The sequence below is a fragment of the Equus caballus genome, chromosome 3 (assembly GCF_041296265.1).
Source record: "Equus caballus isolate H_3958 breed thoroughbred chromosome 3, TB-T2T, whole genome shotgun sequence".
Lineage (NCBI taxonomy): Eukaryota > Metazoa > Chordata > Mammalia > Perissodactyla > Equidae > Equus > Equus caballus.
This window is the reverse complement of record NC_091686.1, coordinates 61272944-61291509: the sequence shown is the minus strand read 5'-3', so window position 1 is coordinate 61291509 and position 18566 is coordinate 61272944. Positions and strand designations below refer to the sequence as shown.

At 39.2% G+C, this 18566-nt stretch overlaps 1 protein-coding gene and 1 long non-coding RNA gene across 8 annotated transcripts in view; one reads left to right on the top strand and one right to left on the bottom strand.

The window, feature by feature from the left end:
• Positions 1–18566, bottom strand: part of RASGEF1B (RasGEF domain family member 1B) — a 701629-nt gene that overhangs the window by 33651 nt on the left and 649412 nt on the right. Inside the window, exon 1 of one of the 7 annotated variants that reach the window (XM_001915658.5) lies at positions 142–340. The exons of the other annotated variants lie outside the window; for them this stretch is intronic. The gene's annotated coding sequence lies outside the window, so the exon portion shown is untranslated. Of the gene's footprint in view, positions 1–141; positions 341–18566 lie in introns of those variants that run through there. 7 annotated transcript variants of the gene reach the window in all.
• Positions 765–18566, top strand: part of LOC138923627 (uncharacterized) — a 30107-nt gene continuing 12305 nt past the window's right edge. Inside the window, exons 1-2 of the long non-coding RNA XR_011437514.1 lie at positions 765–1167; positions 17108–17261. This is a non-coding gene — a long non-coding RNA (uncharacterized lncRNA). The remainder of the gene's footprint in view (positions 1168–17107; positions 17262–18566) is intronic.

Genomic DNA, 18566 nt, shown 5'->3' with positions numbered 1-18566 from the left:
TCTGGCCGCCTCGGGGGCGCCGGCAGCCGGGGCGCAGACGGAGCCGCACTCGCTCCGAGCGCAGAGCGCAGCACGGTAGCGCGTTCCCGCTGCGGGGCTTGGCCCTTCCCGGGAGAACTGCCTGGCCAGGGAACAACCCACCTGCAGATGGACCCCGGGTCCTCGGCTTTCGGGCTGTGCGCCGTGCGCCCACAATCGCGACCAAAGGACAGGCAGCGAAAGAGCGCGGGAAGAAGGAAAAGAAAATCCGTCCAACCAGTCGGGCGCCTTGTTTATACTGAAACTACTGCTCCAGCCACCGCACACACCCACTTCGCTCCGAGCCCCCGCCCCCGCCGCCGGCTCCGCCCCGCCCCGGCAGGCACCTGCCAATCACGGCGCAGCTCACCGCCCACCCCGCCGCCGCCTCCAGCGCCAGGGACCCGCCCACGCGTCCCAGGGTGCCGGGACTCCCGTGGCGCGGTCGCCAGGGTGCCCGCCCACGCGGCCGAGCCCGGCGCGGCGGTGTTTACCGGCGCTGGTTCGGCTCGCTCCGACTGCTTGCGTTTCCTCCTGAGCGCGCCTGCCCGGGGCTGTTTGTGCAGTCAGGTGTGTGTTCATTTACCTGTGTACTACCTGTAAATACCGGCCCAACTCGTTTATACAGTATCTCTTAACATAATTATGAGCTAAAAGTCCTGTCCATGTAACTTTCAGAAGAGAGCCGAGAGGAACCACAAGAACGTTCGCTCAGCAAATATTTACGGAGAGCCCGGGTGCTAGGCATTGTGCAAAACGCTGGGGGCACACTTTAGGCAAAAGTAGGCTGGTCCCTGCCATTTGGAAGCTTACAGTCTAGCGGAGGACAAACGTTAACACACCAAAATGTGAAATTGAAGCTGTTACAAGATCCACAAAGGAAGGTAACCTGTGCCGTGAAATACGATTCTGGAGGCACAGCGAGGAGGCCAGTCCTCAGTAAAGGCTGGGTTGTCACGGTAACCACATACTCTGTCACTGGATACTTGATAACTATTTTAGAAAAAAGGTAAAAACCTCACAACTTCACCTTGTACAAATAAAAGCAGGCTGGAGGGAAGAAACGATGGAAACAACTAATGGAAGAAAGAGACCCAAGGAAAGAAAAAAAAAGGCATCAGGAGACTCTTGCGAACTATGTGAGCTTGAGTAAGTAAAGCAGCTTTTCTGAGCTTCAGTTTTCCCACATATAAAACAACACTGTTCCCACCTGTCCTATAGGACTATAATTGGGATTACTGAGATAGAGGAACTCTTTCTGTCCCGGCTGCATCTTCCCTCCCTGCCTCCTCCTTCCTGGGGTGGAAATAGTGATCCTGAAGTTCGCCTTGCCTATTCTTAGCTGAGTCCTCCCCTCATTTTCTTCATCCGTGCCTCCTCTCACTTCGTTTCCTCTAATTATACTCCTTCCTTCTCTTCTGCAAATGGTCTGCCTGACTCAGAAATTCACTCTCCCTATCTCTGCAGTTTAAAAGAAAAGCCTCACAGCCAAGACAGCTTGGTCAGCCATGCAGGGGAAAGCTCCGAGGCTGGGACGGCCCAGCCCAGCTGTTGTGGTTGTGCTGGTTGGTTAGTCTTTCAAGCTCAGTTTTCCATCCTGGTTCTGTAACAAACAAGCCATATGAGGTTGTGCAAGTCATTCACAGTCTTGAAATTCCTGGTCCTGTAGCAATAAATTAAAAGGGTTGGACTAAATCAGGATTTCTTAATGGAAATATTTCACATATCCTTTGTAACCTCTGGATACACCCTCCAGCCTGGAAGATTTTGCCTAGTTCTACTTTCTGAAGTTTTTCTACACCAAAACAAAATATGTTTATTTTACTTTTTCAAAATGTAAAATGGATACTATGATAATATTGATTCAATGCTTTACCAAACCACATTCTGCTCCCCATCCTGGTGGATGCCTCAGGGCTCCTTCCAGCTCCCTGTATGAGAGGTAATACATAAGGGGACAGCTCCAGAGCTAGGTAGCCCAAACCCTAATGCTGTCTCTCTCACTTAGCCAAGTATCAAACCTTAGAAAAGGCACCAAAGGATTCTAGGCCCCAGGTTCCCCATCTCAAAATAGCAATCATGGTTTATGAAAGTAACTTCTTCACTGGGTGTTGAGAAGATCAATTAAAAGAGATAATACATGAAATGGGTTTGGAACAATTTCTCTCAGAGAAACCTTCCCTGACCTCCCTATTTAAAATCACAATCACCCCCACTCCACATGGTCCTTCCTCGTTTTGTGGTTGTTTCCTCCACAGGATTTACTGCCTCTTAACATACTATATATTTTACTCATTAGTGCCTCTCTCCCCTCATGAGAATATATACTCCATAAGAGCCAGGTTTGTTGTTGTCATTGTAGTTGTTTTCCTGCTATATTTCTGATGTCTAGAGCAGTGTCTCACGCATAATAAGCACTTATTAGATACATGTTGTTTGAACCAACTGATGACTTCCTAGCACATGGTAGGCACTCAATAAATAATAGCTGCAATGATTGTGCATCAGTTATTCTCTATCATAAAAAGATATTCTTTCCATTCTCTACTTCTCACAGTTTCTTTCTTGGCTTTTGATGCCATTGGTTCAATTCTTATCCCCATAAATGTTGGGAAGCTCAAGAATACCAGTCGAATTGATGCAGATAGAGCCCTGCTGAGTAGAGCCTGACCTAAGTAATAAAAATAGCCACCTGCATTGAGCTTCCTCTATATGGCAGGTCCTGTGCCAAACAGCAATTTTCTTTTCCTTTCTTCTTGGACCTCAAGTGCACAAAATTAGAGCAATCCCCATGATGGATCCATGTCCAACACTCTTCTTTTGTTTTAGTCTCTTTCATTTCCATCTAAAATCCCCGTTTTCACCATCCCAAAGGTACTTACTCTTTCACACTGTAGTTAGTGTGAGTTTTTCAATCCACCTTCATGAACAATGATGGCATTGTTTTATGCAAGTACCACATGAGTGCACTTACCCAAATGCTATTGTGCAGTCAGTCTTGTTCTGTTTCTCACTGTTTTCCCTTTACCTTTTGATTTTAATCATCTATCCATGTGTTGATGACATATATTGCTATTGTTCACTCCTTTTACCCCCTGTTGAGTATTTCACCATATTTGTGTTATGTTTTTTACTTACATTATCTTTTATCCTCACCAAAACCCTGAGAGATGGGTACTGTTCTCTCCATTTCTGAGATGAAGGAATGATGCTTAGGAAGGTAAATAACTAGGCAAAGCCGTACAGCTGGAGAAGCCATGAATTAAACCCATGTCTCTCTGATTCTAATGCTCCCATCTCCTTCACTATAAAATGGATTTAATTACTTACTGTAAGATTTATGAAATAATGTCTGAAAAAATCTTCTATCATGAATTTGATTCATTTTACATGTCCAAGATATTGCAGCTAAAACCAGTAGATATGTATATTTAAATTAAACTAGAGACCAGTTGTTTTCATTGCAAAACAATGTCTATTATTTGGCTCAGAGATAGAAGTTTAAAATTATTATTTGTGGTTTATGATTTTCTTAAAACACTTGAACTTTAAGTGAAAATCTCAAAAAGCATATCTGCCTTCAAATATTTAAAACTTGTCATCTCAAAGAGGAGTGGGGCTCCAGAATACCAGATAGGACTAAAGAGAGAAAAGTATAAGAAATGGATCACAGCTTCAACGTAAGAAGAACATTAAAGATGTCCCAAGTGAAACAGCAGGCTTTTTCAAGATTGAATTCTGTCTCTCTGGATCTTAAAGGGCCTCGTGAAATGGCCAACTAACTGTCCAAAATAATTCCACATTTTCTCTTTCATTTATTTTCTCAATGTCACTCTGGAATATGGAGATGAATAGTCCAGGGATATGGAATCTTAGCCCCAGTTTATAAATGAAAGAAAACAAAGGCGTTGGTCACACTGCTTAGTGGCAGTCCATCTAGACTGCAGCCTTGGCCTCCTCACCTTCAAAGCCAAGGAAGACAAACCAGTTTTTGGTAAGTATGATGTGCACTGCCTGTCATGTATTTTGACAAAAGATTACAAGAATTTTAAAAAGCAGAAATATGAAGAATGATCAGGTGCAATGTTGAGAAAATCATTTAACAGTTTCTAAATAAGGTATGTTAATATAACATTGCAGCTGATTAACTTGACTTATAACATCTCTGAACTAGTCATGGCTTCTCTGGGACACACAAACCCAGTTATTTTTTTGAACAGGAAAGAAATAAACAAAAACCTATATACGTACAGTACTGCACAGATACCAAAGTATTTATTTTATGTAAAAGAAAAAAAGTAATTGCTATTGCACAGAGAATAGATTTAAAGGAAGAGGAAGAAAATATAACTGTTCCACTGCCACCTCCACCCTTTCACAGAGGAGGAAATCCTATAGTGGGATGGCTCAGTCAAGACAAGGATATTTTGGTGCCATATGACTCATTTCTTGGGATCTGGGTTCCATTTCTTGTGATCCTTTCTCTCTGGCCTCTCTGGCCCATCTGGCTGCAATGGTAAGATGAATTACTGTGCAAGGTGTTGGACAGGCCAATTAGACCAGCCTGGCCCTAGACCTCAGAGAAAACCCCTTACTTTCCCCTTGTGTTTTAGTGTGCTTTTCCTTGACTTCCCTTTCCTCATCATCTGACAGCCTAGAGTGAAAGGGGGAAGGAGGTTGTTTGGCATGCTTTGGTTTCATGCCCTCTTCCTGCTTCTAGCCAGAGTAAAAGCAATTCTGTCCATGGGCCATCCTAGCTTACTGGGGAGCCATGGTGGAATTTCACAGTAATAAAGAGTGCGTATGTGTTTGGCATTGACCTCTCTACATACCATTTCCCTGGAACCTGAAAGAAGGATGATGAAGGCAGGACATGAAGATTTAGACATTCCAGACCCTGAGTCCCTGCCCAGTCACCTCAGTCCCTTGCTAACTATACAATGAACCCTGCCACTTAAAAGGGCTTTTTGTGATGAAACACATGGTAGGGTCAGCCTTGGAATGATCATCTCAATAATAATTCTCAACATTTATTATATTTTACAATGTTCTTTCACATCCATTATCTCATTTAGGGAGAACTTTGGGTCTGTGAGGGTCATTCACTTCTAACAGTGGTCATTACAGAGGCATATATTTTCCTTTCCTGGGATTACTAAAAATATTATAGAGAATCATTCATTTAAGTTTGCTGAGAAGATACTCCTAAATAGAAGGAAATTGACTAGAAAAGATAACTTCGGGGAAGTCTCTTCCACATATCCATGCAATGCTCTATCACTGTCACTTTTTATCTCTCAGACTTGAAAGTTGTGCACAACAGTGTAATGACTGCATGGAAAATTCCACAACAGATAGTAGGTTTTCAAAGTCCCCTAAGAAGATGCAAAAAATTACTATATCTTCCTTCATATTAGACAAGAACTGTTGAAAGGCAAAATTATTTTTCCTTTCTAAGCATTATTATCTCTCTCATTTGTCAATTCTTATTTACTCTTACAAAGTAATTATCTGTAATATCCTCAGAAGGGATATTAATATTGAGAAATCATATAACCTAGCCTGATCATGAGGTCATGAGACAGTCTCATCATCTTCATTGATTTTAAAATACATAATGACATTTTTTCTGCACAAAGAAATATTTCATAACGTTAAACATGCATCATTTTGATATGATGTATCACTGTTTTGAGTAGAAACTCAACTATGTTTAACATAAGTTTATTTAGATAAATATTCTTCATTCTATATCATCTTTATGGTAAATTATAAATATAAACATATTTCTCTGTTTCTAATTTCTCCTTCTAGAGGTTTTGTTTGGTTTCTTGTGAATGAGTTGATCTTATAGTGAATTAAGTAAACATTTTCCTGTTTCAAATTCTTATGCCTTTTAATGTTAAGTCTGACTATTTTGCTAGAAGATCCTCTCAGTTTTGACTAATTACCGACCTATGTCCTAGAACATTGAGTGAGAAGGGAGAAGGGAGAAAATGAATAATAGCATAATAAAATTTTATAGCTGGGAAAAATACTAACGATCATCTCTTTTCATCTTTCCCCACCCCCATGCCACCAACCAAGGCATTTTGAGATGAGGAAATTGAATCCTAGAGATAAAATGATCTCTCCAAGGCCATCCAACAAGGTAACAGCAAAGTTACGCAAGTTGAAGAGACTTCAACTACATGATTTTACTTCCTAATTATTCCTACAGGGGTGAAATCTATGAAGCTACTTTGACATTACAGAAGTACAATTTGTTTTCGAATATTGATGACAAATATTCTCTACAAAATCCTTCTTGATAAAATAATCAAGGAGAATTCTCTAGATGTTGCTAATAACTTTTATTAAAATTCTCTAAATATTGCTCATACCATTTATCTTATTTAATATTCAAGATAGTAAAATAGTAAATTCTTGGTGGCTTTATGATTAAAGTACCCATGGTCTAGACTATTAATGAGACTTCATAAAGTATATTAAAGAAATTATGGAGCTGGCCCTGATTTACTAGTGGTTAAAGTTTGGTGCACTCCATTTTGGAGGCCCAGGTTTGGTTCCCGGGTGCAGAACCCCAGCACTTGTCTGTCAGTAGCCATGCTGTGGCAGTGTCTCACATGCAAGAACTAGAAGGGCTTACAACTAGAATATACAACTATGTAGTGGGGCTTTGGGGAGGGGAAAAAAAAAAAAGAGGAAGATTGGCAACAGATGTTAGCTCAGGGTGAATCTTCTGCAACAAAAAAAAAGTTGATCAAAAAAGCTTCCTTAATAAGCATTTACTGTTGTCATCATGAATACATATACCTAAGGTATTGTCTCTGTCATATAATAGAATAATTGATTTTAATAAGACTATATCATCTTTTAAAAATATTACAGCATTGTTATAATTTCTAGATAATTCTGTGAAGTTTAATTTTGTAAAATGTCCCAACATTCATTTTGACACATGGATAATCATTATTTCCCTGGAAAAACCAGTATTTCTGTGCAATATAGTTAGATATTGCTATGGAAAAACATAATGCTAAATATATTTTCTGCACAGAAACAAAAGGAGCAGATCATATAATTTAACTGTATTTCACTAGTGAATTAGAGAGAACGGCTGCCTCTGCGGAGGAGTGGAGGCGGGACTGGTGACGGGAGACAAAGGGGACTTCAACTTTATGTGTGCTGTTTCATTTCTTTCGTAAAGAAAGCTATAAAGCAGATATGACAAAATGTTCATGATTATCATTGGTGGGGGGTGGGTACACAGGTTTCTATACTTTTTTTTTACTTTGTAAATTTCTTCAAAAAGCCAAAAGATTTTTATAATCAAAATTGGATGTTTTCATATAGCTATACAGCATAACCTTAAACTTCTATATTTAAAGCTTACATTTTAAGGTAATATATACTGGTAAAGTTATTGTTTTATGTTTTTCTGCTCACTGATTAATCACATTTGTAAAGGATAACTGTCAGTCAAAAGTCCAGAGAATTTTATTTGGTCCCACTATACAAAATTATAATACATGAAAAGTGTGTTAAAGAATGTTATGTATCTCACATGGTTTATCAAAATGAGCCCCCTCCTGCTTTGTGATGTGCTTGTGTGTATCCCCTCTCAGATAGAGATGTGTCTTGTGGGTAACACACAAAAGAGCTTTGATTCTTGACTGAAACCTGCTTTAGAGTTAAATATCCCACAGGGTAACACTACTAGCATATGATTAATGTTTCTAGGGCCTAGAATTAACTAGTGATAATTTTAGAATCTACAATTATCTACATAATTGTCTCCAATTAGCTGTCTCTGAAGAGTGGTCACGAACTGAAGGAAAATGGAGGTTGACTATGTTGATATCGCTCCCTATTAGTGGAATGGTCAATTTACTTAAGATCTGTTGAGAGAGTCAAGGTGTGTGTTTGGAGATGTGTTTGGGTAAGTAAATGGGTTGAAAGAACGTGGCTGTTGCTTGTAGAGGTGAAGTTTGGAAACAGTTGGAAGAGAAGAGGAATTTTCTGGCCCAGACTGTTGTTCAATGATTTTAAAGAGATTATCTCCTAAGAAAAAGCATGTAAGGAAATAAGTCTAAGAAAGACCAAGGCCTTCTCTATGGAGGTATGAATTTAACACCTCTCACAGCAAGAAATTCATAACAAAGAGTTAAACAAAATGTCTCAGTCTGGATGAAGCTCCACAGACAAGTAAAACATTTGTCTTAAGTTCTGTTTTGTTTTTTAAGAACTCAGAACAAACTCTTTTTGAATACTCTGCCTTCCTAAGTTAAAAGTCAAACACCAGCTGTTGTAAAAGGCTGTCGTGAACCCAAACTTTCTAACTTCCAAAATAACTAACAACAAACAGTATTTTTTCCCAAAAGAGTTGAACTAGGACATAGTGTTTTGAAAATATCTCTAGATGTGATTTTGGTTAGGCCTGGCCTTGCTCTTGCATTAATGCTAATGGCAGACATATTGTCATTTTTAGAATCAGAACATGCAACAAAATAAAAACAAATGTGAATTTTGGTCTGTGTCTTTCCATTGGTGAGGAAAAAACCCATATATCTATTGTCAGACCCAATCCTTTAAAGTATATCACAATGACTTTAACTCCAAGAACATCTCACCTGACACAAGTAAGGTGTCTATTAGGCTTCATATTTTTTTTTTTGAGGAAAATTAACCCTGAGCTAACATCTGTGCCCATCTTTCTCTACTTCATATGTGGGACGCTTGCCACAGCATGGCTTGACAAGTAGTGCCTAGGTCCACACCTGGGATCCGAACTGGGGAACCCGAGGCCACCAAAGCAGAACCTGTGAACTTAACTGCTCTGCCAACAAGCTGGCCCCTTCATAAATTTTTATAGGTGTTTTTAGGTTTTCTTTTCTTTCTTTGTTTTTTAAGATCTGCAAACTACATAGTGGTGAAAATTTTTCACTCCAAATTTTGTCGTCATCAACCTATGCTTCAAGGAAGAGGGAAGGTTTGAACCTGTCAAACAGGAGTTCTTTTGGGGAGAAAAAAACCAGTATGTTGAAATAAGTCACTTGCAAAAAGGGGCTGGCAGAACTTATTCCAGAGAATACAAAATGAGGGAGGAAATGCAAAACAGGTCAGCCTGTTGAGAGTAAACAATGGAAGGGACTCATTTTCTCACTTGTAGAGTAAGAGCAGTGACCAAGGTTTCAAAGGGACCCTGGTCAGAATAAAGAGGATCCTATAAAACTTTGCTCTCCATTGAGATGTTAACATCTCAGATTCTTAGTTTCCTCAACTGTGAAATGAGGGGATTGGATGACATGATTTTAGAGGTGTTTTCTAGCTGTCAAATGCTACTTCGTATTGACTGTTTTTCTGTATTTTTTTTTTTTTTAAGATTGGCACCTGGGCTAACAACTGTTGCCAATCTTTTTTTCTTTTCTGCTTTTATCTCCCCAACCCCACCCCCCGTACATAGTTGTATATCTTAGTTGCAGGTCCTTCTAGTTGTGGGATGTGGGATGCCGCCTCAACGTGGCCTGGCGAGCGGTGCCTTGTCTGCGCCCAGGTTCCGAACCCCCGGCCACCGTAGCGGAGCGTGCAAACTTAACCACTCAGCCACTGAGCCGGCCCAATATTGACTGTTTTTAATTGTTAGTTTTTAGACTGGTTCCATCTGGATTGCTCAGCAGCCAGCCAAGAGGCTTGAGGAGGCCCAGAAGTAATAGACTTGATGTAGCCCCACTAACTTTATGATTATGGGCATAGCCTTTCCCTGGAATTCAAGGGCTGCATTATTATAGTGATTTGGATGCTTGAAAGAGTCCCTGGGGATCTGCTTTCACTTTCCCTAAGCCTCTGCCTAAACCAGAAGCAATGGCTTCAGCTAAATGTACCATGGCCTAGTGATACTTCTGCTCTGGGTCTGGTTTAATGAGACTTGAGATTCAACTTCGATTATGGAAGATGCGGGACTAATTTCTTATCCAATAGATATGCATTCCATATGGGGTGACCAATTGTCTTGATTTGCCCAGGACTGTCCTGGTTTTAGCACTGAAAGCCCTATATCTTGGGCAAACTCTCAGCTCTAGGCAAATTGGGATGGTTGGTCACCCTAATTCCACAGATATTTACTGAGAACCTTCCATGGGCTAGGTCCTGCAAAAGGCAGCGGGAACCCAATGAAAACAAAATAGACAAGGTGCCTGCTGTTATGAGGCTACCATCCAGGTGAGCAAGACAGGCATTAAACCAGGAAATAAATAAACAACCAATCATTATAGATGGTGATCATTACTGGGATGGAGAACAGATGTGGAGGGAGGGTCACGAAAGGCTCCTCTTAAAGTAAGACCCGAAGGACAAGAGTTAGTCATGAGTATTGCCAGGACAGGTTAGTTCTAAGTCATTTCTAAGAATGAAGATGCACTTTAAGAAAACCTTAGAAGAATATTATCACTCTCTAAAATTATCTTATTTATCCATTTATATACTTGACTTAGAAATAGATTTAGAATAAAAATTCTAATAGAATAATTTGAATAAAAAGCATATGCAAGCAAAGACCTTATCTATAACTCCATGCCAACAACGATACTTGGTATATAGTAGGTGTTCAGTATCTATTGAATAAATGGGTGAAAATATTGCTACCTTTTGATCTACTATGTAGCTCTGTGAAAATCACTTTCCCCGAATTATTCCCCTTTTTTCAATTAGCCTGTCCATAAAGGTATAGATCCTATGGGCCATGGAATACCCATAAGCTTCAGGCCCAGGGCTATTTTGAGCCAGTCTGTGCCCACTGGATCCAAGAGAGTTTTTGAAGCCCTTTCCTTTGCTCTGTGCCCATGTATTGGCTCATAAGATGTTAGGTGCTCTGCTACCTAGTTGAGGAGAGATATACCTCATAGTTTCAAGTCATCAGCTTTATGATGACCTGCCTCTAACGGTGGGTTGTGGGGTTATGAAATAAGAGAAGGCAGAGGTGTAAGAAATTCGACTTTTGCATTAGGAAATTTCTCACCTCCCCTGAAACAGCTCACCCTTATACTTCCCCATTTCTGATCACAGTAACTTTATTCTCCTGGTCACTCAGGCTTGAGACCTCACAGCCCTCTTTGCCTCTTTACTTAAGCTTGTTGCCTACATGGAGTTAACAGCTATATCCTCTTGTTTCCTCCCCACCAAATTTCCCCTTACCTTCTCTTGCCATTTCCTGTCCCATTAAATTCAGAGATTAGAGATTAGCCTAAGAATAAACGTCTAATAAATACAGAGCCCACATTTGGATCCAGGTGGGCTTGATTCCAAAGTCTATGGTCTCGGCATGACAAGGAGGACACAGTCTATAGAACAGACACGTAAACATTAGATGGATTTGCATTGTAGTAAGTGTTGTAATTGAAGTGCAGCCAAAGCTCATGTGCTTTCCATTACCACCTAAGTGGTTACGGTGCAGTTTGGGGGCAGGGCAATGCTGCATAGTGACTAAGATCTCCCACAAGGGAAACAGGAAGAACTTGGTTCAAATTCTGGCTCAGTGTGAAACTGAATAAGTTGTTTAATCATCATGAACGTCAGTTTTCTCATTTGTAAAGTTAAAATAATAATGTTTGTTTCAAAAATTAAATAATATACATATAACGTCATTAGTATAGTATCTGGAACATAGAACTCAATAAATGGTAGTTAATTAAATATAATTATCATCATTATTCAGAAGCCTCTTTCATCTTTAATACCTCAGCCTTTTCCAAACTCCTTAAAAAAATCCAACTATATTTGCTTATGTATATGTGTGATATCATTTTGTGTTGTTGAAGAACCATTTGAAATTGCTGACACGCTTAAATACTTAGCATGCATCTCCTAAAAATAAAGACATTCTTGTACATAGATACTGATATATCTAAGGACCTAAGAAAAATCAACAAATATTAACTAATATCTAATTTCTAGTATGTATTTAAGAATTTAAATTTCTTAAATTGTCCCCCAAAATTATTCCTAAGGATTTTTTGAACCAGGATGTAATCAAGGTTAATGTGTTATATTTGGTGGTTGTTTCTTTATTCTCTTTTAATCCCCATCCCACTCTTAGGCCTTCTCTTCTTTTCTTGTCATTGCCTTTTTTCAAGAAACCAGACCATTTGTCTCAGAGAAAATACCAGTTTCTGGATTTGTCTGATATTTTTCCTCGGGGTGCCATTTAACTTGCTCTTTTATCCTCTAAGTTATCTCTAAATTGAAACGCAGATTTTAAGGCTTTATTGCTCTTAAGTTAAACATTGTGGCAAGAATGCTTCAAAGTCGATGCTACGTAGTTCATATTACATCATATCAAAAGTTCCATGACCACTTCCTCTTCAAAATATTTTGTGGTTTTGGAGCTATCTTGGGGATATGGCAAGACCAGTGGTTTTCAGCTCTGGCTTCACACAGAATCATCTGGGGAGTTTTAAAAAAATTTGTTCCTGAGTTGCACCCCTAGAGTTTCTTGCCTCAGGCCCAGGCGCTGATATTTTTGTAAAGCTTCTCTAGGCAATTCTCATTGTAATCAGGGTAAAGAGGGGCTGGTTTAGAACAGGCTCTGAGAAGGCAAGGGTGCACCTTTCTCACTTACTAGTACGTACTCTCAGTGTTCAGTGGAATGCCTGGTTCATAATTACTGCTCAATAATACATGCTGAATCAATTAATTAATATTCAGCATATAGGCAATGATCCTCCTTTCATACTCTAGCTTTTTCTTTTTTTCTAAATGGTGTACTATGAAACCAATAGGTGAATTTTATAGTATGTTTAGAGAAGTCAGAATATGTCACTATTTTCCAAATTTCTGAAAACTACGTATCAATTGAAATAGAATCAAACTTCTAAAAGAGGAAAACAAAGCAGACAGAGAAAACAGAGTTTACTGTGTTAGCTTCATTCTGCTGCAGACAATTCCATTGTTTTTTCTTTTCACATTACCAGTTCTTATCCTAAGGACTGGCGAAATTACTAAAATTAGTTACAGAGGAAGAAAGACTGGGCATTTGTCTTAGTTGTAATTGTTGTTTCTTTCAAATATACTTAGCAAATTTCAACCATGTGGAGTGCAATAGAAAGAGAGGAACTTTGGGTATAGTTACGCTTCTATTAGTTCAAACTCAACTTTGGCCAAATATTAAAAACAGAATAAAAAGATGCATGGTTTGTTAGGCCTTGCAAAACTAATCATCTGTAGCTTGAAATACAAAGGAGATAAGAATGGCCACCTTCTCCTAAAAATGAAGCCTATACCATAGCAAACTTAGAAATAGTGAATATACGCTTATTTATTGGACTTCTACTGAATGAAAATCATCAACAACTCAAGAGAAAATCAGCAAAGGATATGAACACAGTTTGTATCTGAGAAGGCTTTTACACAGATGAAAATGCTCAGTCTGACTCATATTAACAAAAATGTAAATTAAAACTGTACTGATATATCTTTTTCTTTAACTATATCAGATTAGCAAAAATCTGTTGTGAAGGATTACATATGCACATACTTTTTGATCCACCAATACCAGCTAAGGAAAATTATCCTATGGATACACTCTACTCATTATGCAAAATAACACATGACAAAGTTATTCATTTCCTCAGCTAAAGGACTGGAAGCAACTAACCGTCCATGATTAGAGAACTGGATAAATAAGTTTTGATACATTCCAGAATCAAACACTTTGCAAGTATAATGCAAAATAAAGAAACTGTGTATTGATATGGAATGCTTATAGTGTTTCGTGTTTAGTGAAACAAGGTACAGATTGTTATGTAGTGTGTCCTATAATGTATATAAAAGAAGGAAAAAAAAAATTCCTAGGACGTTTGATAGGGCTTTTAGGAATATTTAAATTTTTGAATATGTCATATATTTACACAATTCAAACATGATAAAGTGTGAGAAGGTGTCTTGTGAAAAGTGTCCTTCCTGTCTGTTTATCTCACTGTCGTCTACCTACCTAGTTCCCATCTTCTCCCTCGAATAGCTAACCACTTTTCAGTTCCGTGTTTATCTGCCCAAAGATTTTTCCTTTTTTGAGGAAGATTAGCCCTGAGCTAACTACTGCCAATCCTCCTCTTTTTGCTGAGGAAGACTGGCCCTGAGCTAACATCCATGCTTATCTTCCTCTACTTTATATGTGGGACGCCTACCACAGCATGGCTTTTGCCAAGTGGTGCTATGTCCAAACCCAGGATCTGAACCAGCAACCCCGGGCCGCCGAAGTGGGATGTGTGCACTTAACCGCTGCGCCACCGGGCCGGCCCCTGCCTAAGGATTTTTTTATGTAAAAAATAATACAGTACAAATATATATTCCTTCTTGTTTCCTTCTTTTATATACATTATAGGACACACTACATAACAATCTGTACCTTGTTTCACTAAACACGAAACACTATAAGCATTCCATATCAATACACAGTTTCTTTATTTTGCATTATACTTGCAAAGTGTTTGATTCTGGAATGTATCAAAACTTATTTATCCAGTTCTCTAATCATGGACGGTTAGTTGCTTCCAATCCTTTAGCTGAGGAAATGAATAACTTTGTCATGTGTTATTTTGCATAATGAGTAGAGTGTATCCATAGGATAATTTTCCTTAGCTGGAAGACTCTCTTGAGCTAACATCTGTGGCCAGTCTTCCTCTATTTTGTATGTGAGCCACCGTGACAGCATGGCCACTCACAAGTGGTGTAGGTCTGCACCTGGGAACCAACCTGGGCCACTGAAGCAGAGTGCACCAAATTTAACCACTAGGCCAGCAGGGCTGACCCAAAAATGTATTCATGTTAAAAATAGAAAGTATCCCAGATATTCTTACAGTCTTCTTTTTGTGGAGTTTCAGAGTAAATTCTGTTACTTCTCAATTTCACTAAAAATGAAACTGAAACTCTGCATACTTCTCGTACACCCAGATCTAAAACATGGACTCAGGGAAAAACTCAGAAGAAAACTTATCAAGATAATTTCCAATCTTGATTTTTGTTGTTCTACAGAATTTCAAAGTTTTAGCATACATTAAAACACGCACTATTTAAAGTCCAAACAGACCATTGTTGAAAGATAGCCCTTGAAAGGCTAGTGCTTATATAAAATTCGAGTAATGATGTCAAAGTAAAATTAGTCTTTTTCTCCCAGGGAGCTCTCCATGGACTCCACAAGAGTGGACTCGCAAAGAGATAGGGGAATTCTATCAAAACAAAAGAAGGGATTCTTTCTTCACAGGCAAATCAATGAGATGAAAAGAAATTGCAGTGTAGTCATTTGGCTCTTAGCATCTATTCCTTTCAGTTATCGGTTATCTTTGTGTGTGAATTATATTACAAAGAGGTAGGAGACCGTTGCTCTATCACTAGCACTTTGCCTGGTGCAACACACACAATAGGGGTACCATAAAAGTCTGACATACCACAGTAAAATATATCTGTGTTCTAGGGCGTCTGTGACCTCGCCAAGTCATATATCTTCTCCCTGTCCTCTCTCAATTTCCTTATCTTGAAATGGGATGATAGTGCCCAACTGGAATACTTCAGAACTCTGATATGGTGACCAAATAATACAGTAAATATGAAAGACTTTGGAAAGTGTACATTGAAAATAATACCATTGTTACTGTTATTATGACAGATATAAACAGGGCAGAGGAAGGAAAAAACAATTCCAGAATATGCTTCATGGAGACTTAGTCTCATTTTTACAGATGAGCTAAAGGAAACCTAGATAGGTTAAATAACTTGCTGAAAATCAGATAGCCATTCAGAGGCAGAACTGGAGACAAATTCCCATCCAGGTGTTTTGGTTTAATGTCTCATTTTTCTACTACTATACTTTTATTACTTTAAGCTTTAAGAGCACATAGAAAATGTGATGAAACAAAAGGGCCACATGACAATGACCCTGGTCGTAGGATGGCTGGAGAAACACTGGAGAAGTGATCAGAGAAAGTACAAAGGCACAGCAGAGTATTGGTCAAATCCTGGTTGGGATGGTCATAAAAAGGAAAATAAGAGGGAAGGGGTAATAGAAAACTAATGTTTACTAAGCATTTCTGGCTGACCAGGGTCTTTAGAACTGTATCTCATTTAACTATCACAACAATCTAATTAATGTCATCAACACTTTCTAGTTGAGAAAACAAGACAAGAAGCAGTTAACAGACGATGCAAGACCGGACATCTAATAGGTTGCAGGGCTGTGATGAAATCTGGGACTGTGGACCCTGAGTCAGACCCCTGATTGCTCTGCCTCATTTCACAATTATTGATAAAGATTCTAGAGAATGTGGGCCCAATGGGAGCATATTAGATATTTTTTAAAGAATATTTATAATACATGTTCAAAATTTAAAAATAATTTATGTTCACTAAATATGTACTTTCTGAACTTGTAGGATGAAAGATTAGTAAATATCTCAAGATGGACTCATGTTGGGTGTTTTCTGTTTGAGAGTGAAAAATCTGGGGCCACTTCTTTAAGATGAACACTTTTAGGATCCTCCTCTAAGAAGGACCACAACAGGGAGTTTGAGTCAATGAATAAATACTATCACATAGGAGTTGTAGGGGAGCAGAATTTGTCACCTCAAAATATGTCTCCTTGGCATAAGGACCATTTTAGGCTGGTCATGTTTAAGAAACAGCAGACATGGGAGAAGCTCTGAAAACCAAGTAGAAGTTACCATTTATAAAAGACATTTACATTTGTAAAGGAAATCTCCATTTATAAGGGTGTCTCCCTCACTGTATCAGGAAAAGGGGGATGGCTCAATCTCTAGAAACTCTTATCAATGGAGAAGGCAGTGACTGAAATCTACATAACAACCTTACCCCTGTTTTCTGTGCTTTTCCTGGTAAACACCCCCCCCCAACTGACTCCCCTCACCCCCAATGTCTTCTTTTCTCTTTAGCTGAAGATGGTATTTAAGGTGGTGTCTTCAGCCATTTGGGCAAGTTACTCAGTTTTCCTGGATCTCTCCCACGTACACAGGAGGTGTACATGTTATTAAACTTCTGTTAGTTTTTCTCCTGTTAATTTATCTCATGTCAATTTAATTCTCAGACCAGCCAGAAGAACTTTGAAGGGGAGAGGAGAAAATTTTCCTCCCCAACAGTTGGTAGAGTCAGCAGGACCAACTTTACAGGCTGGCACTCTGCTTGCTCTGGGACTGCTGCCTCTGAGAGATCCTGGGACATATGACAAAAGCTGGCAGAAGGTAAGTTCTTATCACATCATTTTCCCAGATCTCTGCCTGCAGGGTCCAATGGAAGCAAGAGTGGTGAGGCGTTTTTTTTTTTTTTTTTCTTTTCTAAATTTAGATTAGCAGGAGAAAATATTTGTGGAACTAAGTTTTGGGGTCTAGCAACTTTGGTAAAGAGTACTCTCAGTTTTTATTGATCCTTCCCCTCTCAGAGATGGTCAGTGTTTCTGTTTGTCTCTATCTGTTGTGTCATTTGTCAAAAGGAGGAAAAACCAGAGGGTAAGAATGCAGGCATAGGCCCTATGAGCCTGTTGTTTGAGCCCCTATGTAAAAATCAGATGAAGTTTTTCTTTTGGGTCAATTTCATTCACTGAAATTAATAGATCCTACTTGTCAATAGCAAGATGATGGATCTTCTTAATTGGAAAAACTTCTAAATTGAAAAAAATTTTAGAGAGCTCTCAATCTAAGTAATTTACCTGAAGTTCTGGAACATAGAAATCTTTTGATTTCCATCTTAGTTGGAAATCTCTCTGATATAAAGAAGCAAGTTTAATTGGATGGGCAGGTCCATCTCTTGCTATTCAGGCTACAACACAATTATTTGAGGAATTGAAAACACCTGTCTGTCTTGCCAATTTCTACAAAACCAGAAATATGGCTCTAGAAGCAACTCAAAAGCTCACCTATCTTTACTATCCCCCAAACCTCCCTTATTCATCTCAGATTGCTTATAGATACTGGTATGTTAGAAACCAAATTGTCCTGCACTTAAAATTTTAAATGGCCCTAGATGTCTGATAATAGGCAAAACTGCCCCAAAAACTCCATCTTGGAGAAGACTTGAATACTTTTTCTATGCCTTTATGTTGTAGATTTTCTACCCCCATCTTCTCTAGGAATTAAGAGCCATTCTTTGAAATGCAAACTTTAGGGAGAAGTTCCTCATCAGAAGGGGAAAATAAAGGGGAGATATTTTGGGGCCACCCCGGTGGCACAGCAGTTAAGTGCACATGTTCCACTTTGGCAGCCCAGGGTTTGCCAGTTCGGATCCCAGGTGCAGACATGGCACTGCTCAGCAAGCCATGCTGTGGCAGGCATCCCACATATAAAGTAGAGGAAGATGGGCACAGATGTTAGCTCAGGGCCACTGTTCCTCAGCAAAAAGAGGAGGATTGGCAGCAGATGTCAGCTCAGGGCTAATCTTCCTAAAAACAAAACCAAACAACAACAAAAATGAGAGATATTTGGAAACTGAGCAAATGAAAAATCTTAAGTGACTTCTCTACAAATATTAGGAACTATAAGGTCTCTGTCTGT